This window comes from Loxodonta africana, chromosome 1 (genome assembly GCF_030014295.1).
Source record: "Loxodonta africana isolate mLoxAfr1 chromosome 1, mLoxAfr1.hap2, whole genome shotgun sequence".
NCBI classification, from domain to species: domain Eukaryota; kingdom Metazoa; phylum Chordata; class Mammalia; order Proboscidea; family Elephantidae; genus Loxodonta; species Loxodonta africana.
In genome coordinates, this window is record NC_087342.1 from 187,198,274 (window position 1) to 187,212,287 (window position 14,014).

The window sequence follows — 14,014 nt, forward strand, 5'->3', positions numbered from 1 at the left end:
AAGAAAATACTTGCCAACCATAGGTGTTTTAAGGATCATTTTCCCTGATACCCATTTAATTAGTGATTGCTTCCTGTAGTATTTTGGGCCCAGTGTCCTAAACTGACCCTTTCCAAGTTCAACTTTTACTCCAATAAAACTCTAATCATCCTACAGATGAATATTTAAAATCACATTCTAGTTGATCTTCATAATCTCAGTCTCTCCACTTTCCAATATACACCCACTCCTCACTTATCGACTATCTCATTATCCAACATTTTGCATTTACAACAATAGTAAAAAATCTACTATCCATAAATCCATAGGTACGTCAATAACAAATCCTGAGATGCAGGGCAAGGGTTACGCTGGCTGTGATGGTTAAAATTATGTCTCAACTTGGTTGGGCCATAAGTCTCAGTGTCAGTTATGTAATGATGTAATTTGGCCGTTACATAATGATGTAGTCATCCACCATTTTGTGATCTGATGTGGTCAACCTCTATTTTCGCATAACATCAGTTTTCACATAACGACCTGGTCTTTTGAACCTAACCATGTCGATAAGTGAGGAATGGGTTTAATCCCTCTTTCTTTTCTCATTTCTTCCCTTTTTTTCACATTTATTAATTAGAATTAGAAATTCAAATAAGTATAAAAAAAGAATAATTTCAGTTTCATGTTACCTTGGTTAGGTAATTACTTTAAACATGTCAAATACTGGTTTATCTTTATACAAGTATATTTAAACTTAATAGCATGATGGATGATGGAGTGTTTATATCTTCAATATATTTGTAATTATTTCTTTATTGTACCTTTATAAAATCATAAAATTTTAGATTCAGAAATAGCTTTTAACCTAATCTTGTTTTAAAGAACTAAGAGAAACTAAGTTACTTGTCTAAAGGGATGCAGCCAGTTAGTTTCAGAGCTGAAATTGATACTTTCTTTACCAAAGCATGCATGCACACACACACACACACACACACACACACACACACCTTGATTAAAATTCTGTATGGCCTGGGCTGGTATGTGTTATGACGTACCTGGCCCTGAGAATCAACAGGGGAAGACAATCACATGGACAAGAAATTACAATAGAAATTTTTGTAATAGATATACATGGAAGTGGTAAGAAGGTCCAAAATAAGGCATGTAGGAGAAGTATCTAGAGAAACAATCATTTAAAACAGTCATTTAAACTTCAACTAAGATTTCTCCAGTTGAGAGTAAGAGAGATGGCATTAGAGGCAGAGGAAACACCATGAATAAAGACTATGAGGTATTAAAAATGCATATCTTGTTCAAAAATGGTGACTGGTTTCAGGTGCTATGGTGGGGGGGAGTTTAAGGGGGAGGGAAATATTGTGAGATAAAGGGGGTAAGGTGCATACCATGATGCAGGTTTTAGACTTCATACTTTAGAGACAATGGGAAGACACTGGACAAAGTCATGTGATCAGGTCAGTGTGTCAGAAGGATAGATTGTGACCATATGGAAAAAGGACAGGAGAGAAGAGAAAATGGCCATAGCAGATTACTGAGGTTGTTTAAGTAGTTTATGTGAGAAATGATTAGGATCTGAACTAGGACAAAGTCAAAAGAACTGTAGGAAAAGGAATTGATTCAAAACATTCTAGATGCAGAGTCAACAAGGATTGGTGACTAAATAGATTTAAAAGGTCAGGAGGATGTGAAATTGGCTTTTATGTTGAATTACTGGTGCCAAAAATGAAGTATACAAGAAACAGTTCCAATGCTAACTTACTAGCATTGCATTTTAATAAATTCAACCCATAATATACAGCTAAATTAGCCCAATGTTGAGAAATGTTACATGGCTATAAAGGCTTAGAGTTTAGATCTTATAGATTCATTTTCATCTGGCAAATCACTATGGCACTGATAGAACAAGGAAAGACTAAGAAAATTCAACAATGATGTATAAATTCAAAGGATCGAGGGCTAAATTTGTGTATATACAAAAATGTATTCAGTAATTACTATGTGTTAAGAATTACTCTAAGTGATTTACAAATTTTAATACATTTGTTCTGTATTACAATCCTATTATTATCTCCATTTTATAGTTACGAAACCTGAGGAACAGAGAGGCTCAGAAACTTACCCAAGATCACATAGCTAGTAAGTGGCTAATGCTAGACTTTGAATTCAGATGGTCTGGCTCCAAGGTCTTTTTTTTGTTATTTATTTACTTTTTTTTTTTTTTAAGAAACTATCTTTTGCCATTGTTCCTATATGTTAATATTCAGGTGAAGTGTTGATATCAGAATTATCAAATAATGATCAGCCTTTTACCTTTTAATTGTTTGAAAACCCTATGTTTGAAAGAAAATAAAAAGTGTAGTGATTAGACAGAACTCTGAACAGAAGTGTGTTGAATGAAAATTCTCTTAATTAGTAAAGTACATACAGTCTGTTCACTGAATCTGTAATGTAGTTTTGGGTCCCTGATGACTCAGTACCCCATAGATTCTGCCAGATAAATACTTATCTACTTGTGCCATTTCACTTCCTTTCTATAAAAAGGATGAGAGCAGACACAAAGGTGTCATTTAGCAGTTAAAAATTAATATTTATTTCATGCATAAACACACTTTGATTTTATAAAGACAAATTAGTAACATTTGATTCTAAGAAATAATCAATTCATTTATGAATAAATTCTGTAATTTTAAAAGTAATTTTTTTCCCAGTAAATAATCTGCATAGACTTTGAGGAGTTAATGGCAGAAGGAAGGCTGAAGAAGTACATTTTCAGTGAGTTGTATTAAGAAATGGAAATGGCCATGATGATTACTATTCTCTGTCTCTTTATTTGTCATGCCCTCTTGAAAGTTGCTATTTATCATTTAGGAATTTTATTAAGTCTCATTTTTTCCAGAATACTCTTCTTGACTGTCCTAAATAGGCCTCCTGGTTGAAATCATCCTTCCCATTAGAACCTACTCAGCATCCAAGGAAATACTTGGAACTCATACTAAGAGGGTGTCGAATAGAATATAGATTAACAGACTAGTGCCCGTGGCTCACACCCAGGGGATGCTTCATGGTAAACACTGACATAATCATCAGTTCTGTTAATCCACATTGGTTAATTCTAATAGGTTCATCTGAGAACAATGGGCCAAGACACAGGAGGACAAAGGGATTGATCTTAGGCATGGATGTATCTGGGGAACTTATTACAGTGAACATGAGGTAAGGTTTAAGTGCATTCTGATGCATTTGATGGAGGAAGATAAGATCTGGTACTTACAAGAAACACCTCACTCCTCTACACCTTTATCTACTCCAAAAACAGCACAAATACATCCACTTACTATGTTCTGTTTAGTGCTTTGGAAAAAGCTGGGGCTGATAAATGCAAATTCTTCTCAATTTGTGTAGGAAAAGAATTCTGGAGTTTCTTCTCTGTATGAAGAAAAGAATGTGTTATGTATTGAATTGTGTCCCCTAAAAAAGTATATCAACTTGGCCAGGCCATGATTCCCAGTATTGTGTGTGTGTGCACCATTTTGTCATCTGATGTGATTTTTCCTATGTGCTGTAAGTCCTATCTCTATGAAGTTAACGAAGGTGGATTAGAGGCAGTTATGTTAATAAGTCTACAAGATTATGTTTTAAGTCAATCTCTTTTGAGATGTAAAAGAGAGAAGCAAGCAGGAGACATGAGGACCTCCTACCACCAAGAAAACAGAGCCAGGAGCAGAGCGAATCCTTTTGACCCAGGTTACTTATGCTGAGAAACTCCTAGCCATGGGGAAGATTGATGACAAGGACCTTCTCCCAGAACCAAAGAGAGAAAAAGGCTTCTTCTAGAGACGGCACCGTGAATTCAGACTTCTAGCCTCCTAAACTGTGCGAGGATAAATTTCTTTTTGTTAAAGCCACCCACTTGTGATATTTCTGTTATAGCAGCACTAGATAGCTAAGACAGAATGCTCATGTAAAAATTCAGCCACCCGAAAGGAAAGAAAAGAATCATATGATCATCTCAATCAACACAGAAAAGACATTCAACAAAGTTCAACAACCATTCCTGATAAAAACTCTCAATAAAGTAGGTACAGAAAGGAAATTCCTCAACACAATAAAGGGCAACTATGCAAAATCAACAGCCAACATCATTAACAGCCAGCAACATTTTTAATGGAGAGAGGCTGAAAACATTCCTCTTGAAAACAGGAACAAGACAAGAATGCCTTTTATCACCACGCCTATTTAACATTGTGCTGGAAGTTCTAGCCAGAGCAATAGGGCAAGAAAAAGAAATTAAAGGCATCCAAATTTGTAATGAAGAAGTTAAACTGTCCCTATTTGCAGATGATATGATACTACACATAGAAAACCTCAAAGACTCCATGAGAATACTACTGAAACTAATAGAAAGATACAGTAGAGTAGCAGGATACAAGATAAACATGTAAAAATCAGTTGAATTCCTATATACCAATAAAGGGAATTATGAAAAGGAAATCAGGAAAACAATACCATTTATAATAACCCCTAAAAAAGTAAAATACTTAGGAATAAATCTAACCAGGGTTGTAAAAGACCTATACAAAGAAAATTACAAAACACTACTGCAAAAAAAAAACAAAGATCTACATAAACGGAAAAACATACCATGCTGAAGCACAGGTAGACTCAACATGGTGAAAATAACAATTCTACCCAAAGCAATTTACAAATACAATGCAATCCCAATCTAAATACCAAAGACATTCTTTAAAGAGATGGAAAAAATAATCATAAACTTTATATGGAACGGCAAGAAGCCCAGATAAGTAAAGCACTATTGAAGAAGAAGAAAGTAGGACTCATAGTACTTGACCTCAGAACCTACTGTACAGCTATGGTAGTCAAAACAGCCTGGTACTGGTACAACAACAGATACATTGACCAGTGGAACAGAATTGAGAACCGAGATGTAAATCCATTCACCTACGATCACCTTATCTTCGACAAGAGCCCAAAGTCCATCAAATGGGGAAAAGACAGTCTTTTTAACAAATGGTGGTGGGAAAACTGGATGTCCCTCTGCAAAAAATGAAACAGGACCCATACCTCACACCATATACAAAAACTAATTCAAAGTGGATCAAAGACCTAAATATAAAGCCAAAAAGTATAAAGTTCATAGAAGAAAAAATAGAATTAACACTAAAAGCCCTAATACACAGCACTAACAGGATACAAACAATAACCAAGAACACTCAAACTCTAGAAGATAAGCTGGATAACTGGGATCTTCTAAAAATTAAACACTTATGCTCATCAAAAGACTTACCAAAAGAGTAAAAAGAGAACCTACAGACTGGGAAAAAAATTTTGGCTACTACAAATCAGACAAAGATCTAATCTCTAAAATCTATAGGAAAATCCAACACCCCTACAACAAAAAGAAAATAATCCAATTAAAAAATGGGCAAAGAAAATGAACAGACACTTCACCCAAGAAGACATTCAAGCAGCCAACAGGCACATGAAGAAATGCTTGCAATCACTAGCCATTAGAGAAATGCAAATCAAAGCCACAATGAGATACCATCTCACCCCAGCATTACTGGCATGAATCAAAAAAACAGGAAATAACAGATGTTGGAGGAGCTGTGGGGAGATCAGAACTCTTATGCACTGCTGGTGGGGATGCAAAATGATATAGCCATTTTGGAAAATGATATGACACTTCCTTAGAAAGCTAGAAATAGAAATACCATATGATCCAGCAATCCCAGTCCCAGGAATATATCCTAGAGAAATAAGAGTTGTCACACAAATAAACATATGCATACCCATGTTCATTGCAGCATTGTTCACAATAGCAAAAAGATGGAAACAGCCTAGATGCCCACCAACAGATGAATGGATAAAAATGGATAAACTATGGTACATACAAACAATGGAATATTATGCAGTGATAAGGAACAATGATGAATCTGGGAAGCATCTCCTAACATGGATAAATCTGGAGGGTATTATGCTAAGTGAAATAAGTCAATCACAAAAGGACAAATATTGTATGAGACCACTACTGTAAAAACTCATGAAAAGGTTTACACACAAAAAGAAACAGTTTTTGATGGTTATAAGGGAGGAGAGGGGTGGGAATGGAAAAACGCTACATAGACAATAGTTAAGTGGTAACTTTGGTGAAGGGTAAGACAGTACATAATACTGGGGAAGCCAGCATAATTGTACAAGGCAAGGTCATGGAAGCTTCATAGACTCATCCAAGCTCCCTGAGGGACTGAATTGCTGGGCTGAGGGCTGTGGAGAACATCTAGCTCAAGTGGCATAACATAGTTTATAAAGAAACTGTTCTACACTCTACTTTGTGGTCTTAAAACCTGTGAGTGGCCATCTAAGATACTCCTGTGAGTGGCCATCTAAGATACTCCACTGGTCTCACAGGTCTGGAGCAAGAGAGAATGAAGAAAACCAAAAAATCAAAGGACTAATGGACCACAACTACCATGGCCTCCACCAGACTGAGTCCAGTACAACTAGATGGTGCCTGGCTACCATCAGTGACTGCTCTGACAGGGATCACAATAGAGGGTCCCAGACAGAGCTGAGGGAAAATGTAGAACAAAATTCTAATACCAAAAAAAAAGACCAGATTTACTGGCCTGACAGAGACTGGAGAAACCTCAAGAGTATGGTCCCAGATACTCTTTTAGCTCAGTAATGAAGTCACTCCTGAGGTTCACCCTTCAGCCAAGATTAGACAGGCCATAAGACAAAACGAGACTAAAGGGGCACACCAACCCAGGGACAAGGACTAGAAGGCAGGAGTGGACAGGAAAGCTGGTAATAGGGAACCCAAGTTTGAGAACGGAGAATGTTGCCATGTTGTGGGGTTGTTAACCACTGTCATAAAGCAGTATGTATACTGTTTAATGAGAAACTCGTTTGTTCTGTACACCTTCATCTGAAGTACAATTAAAAAAAAAAAAATCAGCCACCTGGATTCTAGCCTTCAAACACTAATTAGCCAAATAATATCAATGGAAATTCTGTGCTTTGTCGGGGCTCATCTGCAAAAAAGGTATATAACACTTCGTCTCCTACCTCCCGGGATCTTTATAATCATTAAATGATATATAGCCAATATGAATACTAGCAAAGTCTTGGCTTTTTTGCGTTTCTGTGTTTTATGATTCTATTAACTGATGAAGGGTAAGTTGTACATGAGAAACGGAAGGAAAAAAAATTGTGTGTGTGTGTAGGTGTGTAGCGCTTGCTTTTCACATTTAAAAGATACTTAGTGGTAGACTTTGCATCATACAGTGATATTTCTCTCAAGGGTCACAATGAATTGGGCCAGTTAATTAAAATCCTAGAATTTGAACTGGGATTATACCTCACGGATTCTGCAGGAACTATGATGGCATAGTTTCTAGTGGCCTGAAACAAATTCTAGATAACAATGGCCACCGTAATCAATATTAGCACAACACTCTTTACTTTATGAAGAGCTTTCAAAAGGCTTACCTTGCTGAATTCTCACAACTATCCTCCTGGGAGGTAGAGGTCATTACTTACATTCCATAAACAGGGAAATCAGCCAAGAGACAGAAATTTCCCCAGCACCGCACGGTGAGGCAGGGACAGCTGAGACTTTGAGCCAGGTCATCTGGAATCTTATTCTGGCCTCTTCACACTGTACTGCATTTCATTCCCCAAAAGACAGTTCTTTTTTTTCATTCCCCAAAAGACAGTTCTTTTTTTTTTTTTTTTGAAAAAAAGGTGTCATCCTGCTGATGCATTTATTCCCAGGGCTAGAACTGAAGCTATTAGAAGGAGACAGGCATCCAAGAGAGGAGAAAACCCTGACAATAATAACAGCATGGCTAACTTTTCCAGGATATTTACTTTGGGCCAGATATTGATGACATTTCACATATCAATTCTACTAATGCTTATGAAAACTCTGAAACCTAGGATATAATATTCCCCTCCCTAAAGGTTGAGGAAAGTGAGGCACCGAGGTTATATAACCTGCTATGCCTGTGCCGTGAGTTAACTGTACATCTGAATTTGTGCCCGTGGAGCCTGGCTGCAGGTCCCCTACCCATAATCACTTACGCTGTGCCTCTCCCACCAGCTTGTGTCAGATACACTTGGGGGCATCCAGAGCATCACAGTACAGGAGAAAGTCCATAGGCAGACAGAGCAGTTACTAGGAGACTACCATGGAAAGTATATACCTTGATGGGTGCTGAAAGGCAAGAGGGCAAGGGGGAGGTCTAGCAAGGCAGAATAGGTGGTTATCTCCATGAGAGACTCTCAGCATCAGATAGGGGGCTCAGCTGTGTGTCTGGGCATGTGGCAGGATTCTGGTTCCTGAGGAATCTGAGTAGATTCAGGCAGCACACAATCCCAGAATCCAGGAGTCAGGTGGGGGTGGGCAGGTGGTTATGCCCGGGTAGGCCACAGTAGAGTAAGCCAGAAACCTAATTGTTAGAAGGGAAATGCAAGATTGTGTCTTACAATCAAAAAACAGCGCAGGAACCTAGGCATTGACCCTAGGGCATAAAATCAGAGATGGATGATCAGCACGGATTTCTGCCTCGGAACCCCTGGATGAGACAGAGGCAATGTGGGGGAGGGAAATGAGCTCTGGACATGGCCCTGCTCCACCTCAGCACTCCAAATCCAGGTGAGGATCTGAGGCCAACTGCTCTTTGAAGTTCTGTTTCCTAATCTACAATAGTACCCACCCTACTTACCTTGGAATGAATAAAATGAGGTATCATCAATATTATTGGGGGAGGGTGCTCCTTAAATTATTTCTTAGTAGAGATAGGGTTGAATTCCAATTCAAGGGTAAAGGCGAGCCAGTATATGCTGAAGGAAATAGCTACAGCTGTGAGATTAGGTATCCAAGGCTTAGTTAAGATGTCATCCCCCTCCAGAATGTTTTCTCAGATTGCCCAAGGCTTACTTTATTACCTTTCTCTGTAATAACAGATCATTCTAAGTACGCTTACTGCTTCATATGTAATGATCTTTGGTCTTTTCTTATCAACTTTAGGAATTTGATAGAGGGTTGAATTATGCACTCTCCTCAATTTATGTCCTGTAATCATCAGCGGTCTACAAAGACTCCTCTCCTCTGCTATGTATGTATTTATGTAAGTGTATATGTACGTACATACATATTTATCTGACCTCTTTTTATTGACCATCTCTACTCCCATGTCCCCCACCCACCCATAGGCCATAATTTTAATGTGTTTTTCATGTATCCTTTTATTTTCACATGTTCTTGTAAATAGGCATTGTTTCTTTATATGCGTTTTAGTTTATGTACAAGGTATTGTCTATAGATTTTTCTTTTTAGTTTACTCAGAACTACGTGTTTTAAGGAAACCCTGGTGGGGTGGTGTTTAAGAACTATGGCTGCTAACCCAAAGGCCAGCAATTCGAATCCACCAGGTGCTCCCTGGAAACCCTATGGGGCAGTTCTACTTTGTCCTATGTGTTTTAAGATGCACTTATATCTAGTTCTTTGCTTCTAACTGAATGATGGAAACCTCTATTGCCTTTTTAACTCATGCTGATTTGAGAAGGTTGATGTGAAGATCAGGACTTGGCCGAGAATTTCTCTGGCATATATGAAAGGAGAAAGACTGCTGAGTCATGGTAATTTCATTCCATATCACCTCATTGCTCTCCAGAATGGTGTGATTTTCAATTCATAGGTCGGTCTAGATTGTACTTTTTTTAGGGCAAGGAAAGTGTCGTTTATTTTTGTGTCCCCAGTGCCTTGCTCAGTGCAGAGAAAGTGACTAGAGTGTATTTGTTGAATAAATTAATGGAGCCAGATAGGCCAGTCTGCTTCATTTCCAGAGGCAAATAGCATGTGGGATGTAAATGAGACCCATATCTCACCAACTTGATTTACGTTCATGGTGAATCCTCTTTCAGTTTACTAGTGAGGGGAAACAAAAAAAAAAAAACAACCGACTTTTTATTTAAAAGCTGCCAGAGTTTAGGGACTCTGTGTCCTGTCTTTGAACTGCTGTTTCCTCAGAGGAGTGGAAGTGCTTTCCATTATTCTGAGTAAAAAGGACATGCTCTGTGGGGCTTCCCATAATTGTCCTGAGAGCCAGCAAACTGGACTTCCACCAGCACTTCTCCCAGAAATCAACAATGTTTCCTCTCACTCTACCTTCTGATTTAAAAAAAAGTTACTGTTTGTGATGAACAGAGGTCAGGCTTCTCCGTGGGAATGTTCATAAAGTGTTCACATTCTTCTCCAGACAATGTCACGGTGTCATGGAGCACATTTTACCTTCCACATAGGGCTCCATGTGGAATGTGCATGGGCTGGGATATCCATCAGGAAATGACAGACTTATGGCAACATCAGGGATCAGTGCCAGACCAATGGGATTCAAGCTTAGAAGATGAATGTTGGAGGCTGTTTAAAATAAAATGGTACCGCTTTCTGGTGTGAAATCAAGGGTTCAGTACCAAATGAATAGCGTTATTGCTTGAATGATACTTCAGTATTTGCAAGCATTAGTCTGTTCTCTAAAATAATCTAATCCAAAGCATATGTATTTTTTCCAATTAACTATACTTAGAAAAAATGGACAAAACTCAAAATAATAAGAAATCCAACATCTGTGAGATGCCTTATTTTTGAATTTCTTACTATATTGTTATCTCTTATATACCGGAATTTAGAATATTTACATTCAGTGTCCCATATGTTTTGTCTGAAGCAGAAAGAGGAAATGTTTAATAATACAGCAATGCTAGCTTGGTATTAGGAAGGGAAATGTAGCATCGACAATTGGCCATGTTCATCTGATACTGGGAACCTGAGAGTACCTGAGACTCCAGAGACCTGATGCTTTCCAGAATTGGCATTGGTAAGTGGCCTTGGGCCTCTCCACAGAATGTCTGCTTCTGTAAAGCAAAGAAGATATACTGGACAACTTCTCAAGTCTATTCTCACCAGTTTGGTAAAGCCCTGGAAATTTCATTACATCTTGCTTTCTATTAGAGGGAAGCAATCAAGATAAATATCTGCCCAAGAGTTTTGTATTTGTTTTCAAATTTCAGTGTTCTCCGTGAAAGTTCACTGAAGGATGGAGAGTTTCAGTTTTCCTTTCAATCCTAGCAGGGTATAGTTTCCAAAAAGAATATTATAAGACATAGCAAGAACGAAAATGAGCTTAAGGAGTCCTATGCAACAAAGGACACAATTTATATTACAAGCAAAGGCTGGCTTTCCCAAAATGTATGGTCATATTGTCTATTAAAAATAAAAAAAAAAGCTGCCATAGAATTGATTTCAAGTCATGGTGACTCCACGCATCTCAGAGTAGAACTGCTCCATAGGGGTTTCCATGGCTGCTACCATTTGGAAGTAGATCTCCAGACCTTTTTTCCACACCACCCTGGGGGGGGCTCAAAACACCAGCCTTTCATTTAGTAGCCCAGTGCTTGATTGTTTGCACCACCCATGGACTTCTATATTCTCTATAACCTTCTCTTAATGGAACTTGCCTTATCACCTGATCAAAATAACCATTTATAAGAAATACCCCGAAGATATACACTGAAAAACCATTAATCTCTGAAGTTGTAGTCAGTTGTCACGTGTTATTTGGGGGTGGTATCAGATGGAGAGGAATCAATATTAATAACAATAGCTAATGCTTACTGAGTGGTCACCACAAGATAGACACAATTCTAAATTGTTCATTTTACGGGCTGATTAATTTAATCCTTACAAAATCCAATCTAGTAGGTGTTAATATTATTTTCATTTTATAGATGAGAAATGTGAGGCACAGCAAAGATAAGTAATATGCTTTAGGTTTAAAGCTAATAAGGAACTGAGCTGGAACTCAAACTTCGATGTTTGGCTCCAGAATCCCTGCTCTTATTTCGAATGCCGTGATGAATGCATTTCAAAGTCGTTTTAAATATTAAGAAATTTCCCTTCTTCCTTCTTTTCTCCCTCCCTCCCTCTTTTCCTTCCTCCCCCCCCTTTCCCTCCCTCCTCTGTTTCTCCTTCACTCCTTTCCTTCCCTCTCTCCCTTCCTCCCTTCTTCCTTTCCTTCCTCCCTCCATTCCTTTATTTCGTTTTCTTTCTTTCTTTCTTTCATCAGTTCTAATTTAAACACCGGATACATTGATAAGCCACTGTACCAGTTATGTATGATTTCCAGATTTCTTGTTATATGGTGAAAACCTGTTTGTTTAATACAACTAAGACAAAAATACTGAATGACCTAGAGCTGAATTAAAATGAGATTTCCCTTCATTTGATGTAATAATATTTTAGTATTTCTACAGTAATGATAAATAATTTTTCTGATAGCTCTTTTCAAAATATTTTTGTTAGCCAACTGCATTAGGAAAAAAACCCTTTCTTTAAAAAAAATAAAAGGAAATATCTGTTGGGAAACAACTTTTCAGGAGTGGCGTAGTGGTTAAGTGCTATGGCTGCTAACCAAAGGGTCGGCAGTTCAAATCTGCCAGGCACTCCTTGGAAACTCTGTGGGGCAGTTCTACTCTGTCCTATAGGGTTGCTATGAGTCAGAATCGACTCGACGGCACTGGGTTTGGTTTTTTTGTTTTCTAGCATTTCTGCGTGTTTTATGAGCAGAGACACTGACAATATTTTTCTGGACTCTCTTTTCAAGGATGTCTCATAAAACAGCCTGTAAAGATATAGTGTCTCCCTCTGGAGAAGAGGGCATTTTTGTTTGTTTTCCACTTTAATAAAGATACTCTCTCTCTCTGGTGAAAAAATTGGGCAGATTTTCTTGCAGCCCACTATAAAAGATTGTGGTGTTCCAAGCCTGGGATTTTTCTTCTGTAATGCAACTCAATGCATGTGCAGGCATCAGCCAGACTTAGTCATGTTGGCTTCTGGGATTTGAGACTTGGGAAACTAGTGAAAGAAAATGCTGATACTCTGGCTATTGCTGGAAGTAATAAACTGTCTTATGCCTCTGACCCAGATCCCATATCTTCTGTCAACATCCACCCAACTGTGATAGACTACCCTGTTAGCTTGCCAGTAGGGTAAAATCTCAGACCCTTCACAGTTCTTGACAATATCTGAACAAGAAAAACCTCATGTGTGATAAAGCAAGACACATTTACATGTGAATATATAAATAACTCTTAGGCAAAAGTGAGAGGTAGTATTGATGCATTGTATATTTTAGTGCTCTAATTGTTATTATATCCAAGGTTTTCTTGTAACATCATAGTCAGAAATGTTTTCAAAATAACCCAGAGTCAAACCAGGGAAGACTCATCATATGGAAAATAATTCTTCCTTGATGAAAATAATTTAAGTATCAATAAAATGTATCCCACATTTTTTAATCCAAACTAATTTAATCAAATTTCATGTATTAATTGGTTGAACAGTTTCTCTGTTGATTAAAGTTTGTATCAGCAATGTATAGACTGCCTACAGCTGTGGCAGGCACTAACTCGAGCAACATAAAGACCAGTGAGAACCCCAATTCTCAGAAAACCTATGTTCTCATACGGGAGAGAGTAAAGAGTAAACAATATGATTTCAGAGAGTGAAAAATCCTTTGAAGGGAAAAAAAATCATAAAGGGATAGAGAGCAACAGGGGCTGAAGTGAGTATTTACCATGTAGAGAAAGGCCTTTTTAAGGAGGTGATACTTGAGTAGTGATCTGAATGTCCTGAAGGAATAAGTTGTGTAATTTCGGAGGAGGAACCTTACAGACAGGAAAAAAAAAAAACAACAACAAAAAAAAAACAGCCAGTTGGAGGTAGGAATGAATGTGGCCTGTTCCAGGAAAAGCAAAAAGGCCACTGTGACAAGAGCAAATGAGCCAAGGGAGCAAGGGACTATAGGTAGGACATAAAATTGGAGAGGAAGGCAGAGACTCACTCACATAGGGCCTTGCAGGCTTCTGTAAGGAACTGGGCATTATGCTACGTGTGATAGAATACCATGCAAGCCTAGGGACAGGGGTGTGT